Below are 9,392 nucleotides of genomic sequence, written 5' to 3' on the forward strand. Positions count from 1 at the left end.
GAGCACCTGTCTGCACTTCAGTCTTGGAAAACTCCAGCACCTCGGGGGTAAGAGAGACAGTTTCGTGTGCTTATACGAATGATGATATTAATTGTATGCAAATGAAGATTATGTTTCATTAAGGAAGAACACCTTCCAAAGCTGACTTCCAAATGGGGCTTTCTCCCGTTGCTGCCTGGAGTGGGTGAAATGTGTCTTCCGTGGAGACACAGTGATTTGTGTTTAAATAAAAAAGAGAGAAAACCCACGCAAGGTAGCATAATAAAACTTGAGCGGCAGACAATACAATCATTACAGGAAACAGCAATTGCTTTCCACCCTCAGTTTCGGTAACAGTGAGATGAGCTTGTTTTGAGCGTGTTCTTAATTTAGTAGCTGCAGTAATGGGAAATGATGGCATCCCACGTGCAACAACAGCTCGCGCTATGAAGAGCCTTACGTAACCTTCGGCTTCACGTGTTGAGCGTATTATCTCTTGGAGAATATAGGAGCTATATTATCTCTTGGGTTTGAGAATGGGATGCTCTTATTAGAAGGTGGTTTAGGTTCACTAAATTTGAGATTCAGGGCAAGGAAGGTTACTCGTGCTTTTCTGAGAGAAGAAAAGAAACAGGGAGAAAGGCAGAAAATGCAGCCAGGCAACATTGTTTGCCTGACTTCTCTTCCAGGTACCTTGTCACGTGACAGAACTCTTGCTTCTGAGACTGTCTCACCCTTTGACCTTGATTAACTTACAGTTTTTGCCTGATTTTAAGAACATAAAGAAATGGGGGATAAGGGATTATTTTAGAAGTATAGACTAGGATCCTGAATCTCTGTGCTACGTAGAGCCTACAGGTATTTATTAATGCATTTGTTTACATATGTCACTGGTAAGATAATGTAGCTTAGTGGTAGAGCACTTGCCTACCATGCAGGAGGCCTGCGCTTAATTCCCAGCATTGAAAATGATGAAGTTTGAATTTTCAGTTCCAGTTTTCAGAACTAAACTAATCATTAAACAAAATAGCACTCAACACATACTAAATTCCTTTCTTTGACTTATTATGGTAAGTCAATCAAAAACTGGACTTGAAAGGGATAGGTCAACCATTCAGTATAACTCCCCCCCCCCAAAAAAATCTGAAAGGTCTAAGATAAATTTACAAGGAAAGCAAGCAAACAAATCAAATTAAGCTTTTACCACAATCCACTCAGAATCTATGGACAATGAAAATAATTATTATAAAAAGCTTTGAAACTTAATGATGGTGAAAGAACTGCATATGAGCAATGATAAAATAGGAGGAAGGATTAGAGGCGTTTTAGAATACTCTCCGGAGGTCTCATTAGCGCTCTCAGAGCTTTTATTTTTCTCAACGCATGGAAATATGTAATAGATACGGAAACAGCACAACTGAGCCTGGCATACTTTCATAGAAAAATAACAGAACATTGTTCATGCATCCAGAGATTCCAGATGGTGCTTGCATCCTAATTGGCCCTTATTGACCAAAATGAAGGGCTTGTTTTCCTGGCTTTGAAATCATTTCACATGCTAAAATACATTCTGTGTAGCATGTATTGCTACCTGTTAGACCTTCCAAATCTGTGAGTGGTTTTGAGGAAGATGGCTAAGAATTCATCTGCAGAATGGAGGCGGGAGTTGTTTAGTGCCTGGAATTAAAGGAACGATGCACCTAGTATGTGAGCATCCGCAGAAGGCCAGAATTGGGAGGGTATGCTGAAAGCTAACAGGTGCACATCTGTAAACAGCTCACTTCCCTGTCCCCTAATGCTTCCCTGTTATTTATCCTTCTTCCTAAATTGTGTTGTATTGTGAAGTCATTTTTGAGAGAGAATATTCTGTAGTTAAACCTATAGTTTTTGGTATAAATCACGACTGTTTCCAAGTCTTCTAGAAATATATGATTTTATTGTTTATAATATGATATAATAGTCAGGAGCCACAGGTGAACGCTAGGCTCTGCCAATAGTAGGGAGAGGGCATTTAAATTCTTTAATAGTAGCTCTGGGTCCTTGACAATAATTTCTCGTGAAAGGATCGTATAATAGGTGCACATATGTTTTCTTCCTTTGTGTTTTTCTAGTACCTGAAGTTAACAATCAGAATTATGAAAAATTAATTTATTTTGTGGAGTTGAAATAACATAGTGTTTTTATATGAGACCCCTTTTCCCCTGCTTTGTAAAATCATAGATTTGGAAGAAATAAAACTGTTATTGTTTTTGAACATGTCTATTTTACTTTTAGGTTTTGACAGAGTGCATACTTTAAAAGTTTTGTGTTTTTGTCAGTCTCTGCCTTGTGGTTTCTGTTGTATATATTTTATCCTGGAAGAGATTTGTATACAGAAGACACAGATGTTGTTTCTTTTCTTTTTTTAAATTGAAAATAAAGTCCTCTTTCATAAATATATCCCCACCATAGTTTCCCCTCCCTCCATTCCTCCCTGCCCTCCGCCCCACTTCCCCTCTCCCCAAGATTCACCCCCTCTCCATCTCCCTTCAAAAAAGAACAGGTCCTATTCCCAAGGACAACATCCACACAACTCACCGAATGTAGAGAGGCCAAGGCTGTGCCTGCATGGAGCCTTCATCCCTACGTTCTAGTCTCTCTGGCTCGGGAAGGTATTCTGCGGGTCACTGAAAGAGAAACATGGACACCATTCCAGCCACAAAACCTCTGACCTACAATCTGTTTTGTCTGCAAGATGTGCTGGGACAATGGTGGCAGAAAACTTGGGGGAGTGACTAACCAATGCTTGATTTAACTTGAGGCCCAGTCCACAAGAGGGAGCCCATGCCGGCTCTGCGTGGATGGCCATGCACTAGAGACTGGATAGTCCCAAGACCTAGCTAGGGTCAATCCAAACATGACTGGCTTTTAAAAAAAAAGTCGGTAAAATGATTCCTAATGACATTCTGCTATACTCACAGATCAGTGCCTTGTCTAATTGCTGCTTCCTTTCTTTGTTCCTCTTTGGAGGCAGAAACATTCAATATGTAATGACATTGTAGTGAAAGATCAAATTTTGTTACACATTTTTTCAATATTGTTTTGACTCTGCTTTGAAATGTTTGATGATTCAAATGTCTTAGTATTCTGTGCAGGCAATCAGAGAATAATGCAGGTTTTCCTGGTCTATCTCTCTGTCAATTTCTTTCTTAGATTTGTTGTTGCTCTTCCTCTGTTTCTGAGTTAATTTCTTTTTCTTTTTTTTTCAAGACAGTTTCTTTGTGTAGACCTGATGGTCTGGAACTTGCTCTGTAGATCAAGGTGGCCTGGAACTCAGAGATCCACCTGCTTCTGTCTCACAAGTGTTGAGGTTAAAGACTTGCTTCACCATGCCTGGATCTCAGTTTCATATAGTGCTTTGTAGTTGGTCATAGGAAGTTGTTATATGTGTTTTTATGTAGGGACAGACTGTCTTTAAAATATTTATATTCCAATGTAAAAGTGATATAGTCACATAACTTGGATCTCTCTCTCTCTCCCTCCCCCCTCTCTATACCTGGAAAAATCAGAAAACTTTAAAAAGGAAATTGAAAGCATGCCTTTCCCCATTACTTACAGATAGTTAATTCATGTATGGATTCTGAGTTGGACTACAATGTCTGTGGGTTCTGTATTTGCCAATTCAACCAATGATGGGTTAAAAAATTGTGTCTGTATTGAATATGTCAGATAGTTTTTTGTCATTAGTTTCTAAACAATATAGGATAACAGCTATTTACATGATACTAGGAATTATATACATATGTTATACTATCATGATATACTAATTATAATATTATATCAATAATATGATATAGTATAGAAATGGCCAAAGGCATAAGAAAGTATATGTACATGATATATCCATCTGATGCCATTCTGTAAGTGGTTTGAGCATCTACAGATTTTGGCATCAGTATGGTTCCTGAAACAAATTCCCATGGTTTTTGAGGGAAGACCATAGCTTTTCTATTTATAGAAATATAAAAATGTATATGATTTTATATGAGGAGTAGTTTGAACTTTTCACATGTTACAAAATCTTTATCAAAAATCACAAGAAGCTGGAAACCCATAGTGAATCACAGAAATATGGAGAGTGAACTGTGGTTGCCTTCAGATATTGCATTTTGTGGGTAACTTGCTACATAGCAATCAGACAAAATATTAGTTACAAATATTCTCAGGCTCTCAAAATCTTTATAAATATAAATTCATTGGCTTCAGAATATTGCATTAGGTAGATACACTGAAGTCTGTCATTTTTTATTGTTAGACACTGAAGAGGTTATTATTTCTTATCATGAATAATGCCATGAAATAATAGCATTTATGGATAACTCTGAGGCTAGGATTAGGGTTACACACACACACTCTCTCTCTCTCTCTCTCTCTCTCTCTCTCTCTCTCTACACACACACACACACAGACACACAGACACACAGACACACAGACACACACACTCATACACACACACACACACACACACACACACACAGCCTGTAGCCCAGGCTGTCCTTGGCCCTGAACTTCTGATCTTTTCTCTGCCTTTCAAGTGCTAAGATTACAGTATGTCCTGTCATACCAGTGACTTGACACTCTGGGTAGAAAAACGTCAACCTTTCCAAGACCATTTGTGGAGATTTCTAAATTATTTTCTCTTTTTTACTTGTTTTAAATTAAAATATTTATTTGTGTGTGTGTGTGTGTGTGTGTGTGTGTGTGTGTGTGTGGTGTGTATGTGTGTGCACATGTATCTCTGAGGAGTCCAGAAGAGGGCATCAGGTTCCCTGGAACTGGAGTTACAGGCAGTGGTGATTTGATAGATGAGGGTGCTGGGAACCAAACATAGGTTCTCAGAAAGGAGCAAGTGCTTGAACCACTGAGCTGTCTCTTCCACCAATCTAAGTTGTTTTCTATAATGTATAATTAGCTTTGCTTTAGATTGCTACAGGAGGGGTTTCATTGTAACCTCATTAGTCTAGAAAACAAGTAACATAGAAACAAAGGAGTAACTATCTCAACAATGAAACAAAGGTAATATTTTTGGTATATGTATGAATAAGGTATATATTTTTATAAAGTATATATACAGAAATAATTTAAAGTTAAAACTTGGAAAATATCACCTTATTAAAGTGAACCTCCTTCCTTTTAGCATATTTTCAAGCTATTGCACAACTATTGCTGCTACCCAATTCCAGAAAATTTTCATTGCCATCCCAAAGAAACCTTGTACTTGACAGTCACTAAACTTTGCCCCTGCCTTCTACTTCCTAGTACAGCTAATTTACATGTGTGCCTATTCTAGGCATTGCACATAGGTAGGACTGTACAAAATGCAGGCTTCTGTGTTTTGTTGTTTTCACCTGGCATATTGTGCCAATATTCATTTGTGCTATAGTCTATATCAGCACTTTGTTCCTTCAGTCATAAATCCAAGAACTCTTAATATAGTAGATAAAACTATATTTTATTTTACACTGCAATTCTTTCTCAGTGAGGTTAGCTATTTAGGTATTTAATAACCTTTTTCTAGTTCATCATCATTTTACCATTACAATTGGAATATTAGGGGACAGCAATATGGTTTAGTGGGCAAAGGTACCTGCTGTCAAGTCCAAGTTCAGTCTTTGGGACTGACATGGTGGAAGGAGAGAACCAACTCTTGCAGTTGCCTTCTGACCTCCACATGTGTGCCATGGCATACATGGCCACCTCGCCTCCTCTAAAATGAGCACATATGATAAAAAAATTTTGCTGTTAACATCTTTCTTGGAGGTCTGTTTCTCTGTGTAGCCTAGACTGTCTTGGAACTAGCTCTGTAGACCAAGGCTTGCCTCAAATTCAGAGATCCTTCTGCCTCCGCCTTCCAAGTGCTGGGATTGAAGGCATGCCTGGCATGAAAAAATTTTTATTGAGAGCTACTATTTGCCTTTTAATTTTGTTTTGATTTATATAGCTTGAATATTTATTAATTCTTTGAGAATTTCATACTAACTTGAAAATTTGTGTTCACTCCTGTATATGCTGGCTTGCTTTTGTTATTTTTCCTGCCTTCACATTGATTTGTTCTTGTAGACATAGCATTTTAAATCACGTGGGAGACAATAGAATTTAATTCCCCAGAAGGCTTGGCTGTTTTTAAAGTTCAGCCTCCTTTCCTTCCTGTTTTGCTTTTGCTTTTGCTTGTGGGTTTCTTTCAGGAACTTACTCTGTATAATTTGTGTTTTGAGCTGTACACTGAAGATTTCTTTGTAGTCCAGTCATGATCTGTGTTTGTGAACATTTGATTTATAGAAGCATTTTCCATTTCTGGGTTACAAAGTTCATATATATTAATGTAATTTTGTTATATGGTTCAATTCTTCTATGCCCTTCTTTTGTTCTTTATTGAATTGGCCTGTCATAGATTGATAGTGGTGTGTTAAAATATCTCATGATCAAATAACTGTCATTTCTACTTTCATTTTTAAAGGTTTTTACTTTATGAAGTTTGATGTCATATTATTTTAGTGCAAAAGATTCATGCCATTGCCTCATTCATTCCTTCAGTCATTCATTTACATTTATAAATGTTCAGTAGAAATAAAAGCATGGTCATTCTTGTCAAACACACAGCTTTGTGGCTAAACAGTTCTATAGAGATGGCGAAGGTGGCACTCACAGGGGAAGGGGACTGGGGGAAGCTTAAACCCCAATGGTGGAGGTAAGGATAACTTCCTGGGCCTTGAGGAAGGGCCTTCTAGAGAAGTATCTTGTGTAAGTATTGCTTTTAAAGGAACAGGACATTTAGTCACAGTAGTTCTCTGACTTGTTTAATGGTTTCATCTTGACTCAGACCTTATTTTGTCATTTTACCATCACATTTCCATCTTTTTGTGTACCACATGTAATTGGATTTTCTTTTGAATATCAATGTGCAAGTCTTAATTTTAGTAAAATAAACACAGAGTTTGTGTCACAAACATGTACTGAGTTTGCACTATCAGGCATGGGCTAATCCTACGGATAAAATGGCAGGCAGTTGGTCCTCAATGACTTGCAGTTGCCTCCAGAAGGCAAACAGACCCATTAAATAGGAATAGATCTCAAAGGAGGAGCTCTGACTATACACCTCTAAAATTACAAATAGGTGTCTACAGGAAGGTATTTCATCAAGAGGTAGCATGCCCAACAGCCAAGAGCTGAGGGAGAGAGAGCATAGGCTCTCTGGACCACTGGATTTGGGTGATAACACAAGTACTTGTGTGATGACATGGAATGATAGGGATGATCTGACTCATTCCAGGAGACTTAATGTCTTCAAGAGTCATCTTGAGGAGGTCAGTGATGGGATGAGTTGCTTTTATGTGGTTCTTCTGTAATGAGAGATTCTTTGTCCCGCTGGTCCCACCACCCTTCAGCCCCAAATGAACACACAGGCACTATATTAGTTATAAAATTGTTGGCTGGTGGCTTGGGCTTCTTGTTGGCTGGCTCTGTCTTAATTATTAACCCATTTCTATTAATCTATGTATCTCTACTTTGTCTTGGCTTACTGGAGAACACCTGGAGCATCCTCTCTTCCTGGTCTCACATGGCATCTCTTTCTGCCTACCTTTCCCAGAATTCTCCTTGTCTCCTAGTACCACCTATCTTCCTGCCTTATTAGCCAACAGTGTTTTATTCATCAACCAATAAGAGAAACATATATACAGAAGGACCTCCCCTATTATTCTTCTGGTGCTGACATCCTCTCTTCTACCTACAAACCCTGATTACTGCTCTTTGGCTTCCTGTCAGAGGTATTTTCTGCCACTGCAGGACTCATCTTAGTTTCATTAGCTCATTGTTTTTTGGAGATGAGTTCTTAAATTTGAAGCATTCCTTGTTTTTATCATCAAGTTTTTGATTTCTTTCTCAGTTTAATTGATCATATTCTTTATGTACTAAATCTCATCTTGCTTTTCAGTTAAGTAATTTTTTAAACCTTTATCAATCTTCTATGTTTGATGTGCCATGTCAACATGCTTTTTCTCTTTGTCTCTCTTTCTATGTGAACACTGTCTCTGTCTCTATTTCTCATTTTTTTCAGACAAGATTTTATGTAGCCCAGGCTGATCTAAAACTCTCTATATAGCTTAGGATGACCTTGAACTCTTGAACTTCCTGCCTCCATCACACGAAGGCTGAGATTGCAGTCATACACCATCATAGCTGATTTCCTTTGTCACTTTAATTTTGGTTACTTATAGTACCACAGATCTGTTTATAATGGTTATTTTGAAATTGTTGTCTTTTTTTCTTTTCTTGTTTTTTCAAGATGGGGTTTCTCTGTGTAGCTTTGGAGCCTATCCTGGCACTCGCTCTGGAGACCAGGCTGGCCTTGAACTCACAGAGATCTGCCTGCCTCTGCCTCCCGCGTGCTAGGATTAAAGGCATACGCCACCAACTCCTGACCTGCCTCTGTCTTTTGAGCGCTGGGATTAAAGGAGTGCGCCTCTACCATCTGGCTTCAAATTATTTTCTAATAAATGTAACATTTGAGTCTCACATGCAATTTCAAAATCTATATTCATGTTTGGGATATTATTCCATTAGTGTAGATGGCTTTTTTGTAGCACTACTATATTATTTTTTATTATTGTGGTTCTATAATATATCTTGGGATCTGGCATGTAATCCCTCCAGCATTTTTGTTTTGTTTTGTGCCAGGATTGTTTTATCTATCTGGGGTCTTTGGTGGTTCCCTATGAACACACACACACACACACACACACACACACACACACACACACACACACACACACACACACACACACGAAAAGGAGAATGAGATTGAGGTTTTGATTGGGTTGCACTGATAGCTTTTGATAGAATGGTCATCTTCCCATGTTAATTCTACCACTACTTAAGCATCAGATGTCTTTTCATTTCTGGTGTCTTTATTTCTTTTTTTTTTTGGAAGCTTAAAGTTTCTGTTATAGAGGTCCCTCACTTCCTTGGTTAGGTTTATTCCTAGATATTATATTTTCTTTTAGGATATTATTAATGGGAATGGGTCCATGATCTTTTTCTCTGCATGTTTGTTGTTGGTATTTAGAAAAACTATTGATTTGTGCAAGTTGATTCTGTGTCTTGTCACATTGCAGGGTTTGCTATTTGTTTCTAGAAGTTTTTAAGATGGAATTTCTGGGATCTCAAATATGTAGTTTTGTGTCATCTGTAAATAGGGATAGTTAGATGTCTTCCTTGCCTATTTTTGTCCATTTAATTTTTTTTTCTTGACTTACTGCTTCAGCTAGTGCTTCAAGCACAACATTGAGGAGGAATGGGGATATTGGACATCCCTGCCTCATTCCTGACTCTTAAGGGTTTGCTTTATGTTTTTCAACATTTAAGAAGATGTTTTC

This window comes from Cricetulus griseus, chromosome 2 (assembly GCF_003668045.3).
Source record: "Cricetulus griseus strain 17A/GY chromosome 2, alternate assembly CriGri-PICRH-1.0, whole genome shotgun sequence".
NCBI lineage: Eukaryota > Metazoa > Chordata > Mammalia > Rodentia > Cricetidae > Cricetulus > Cricetulus griseus.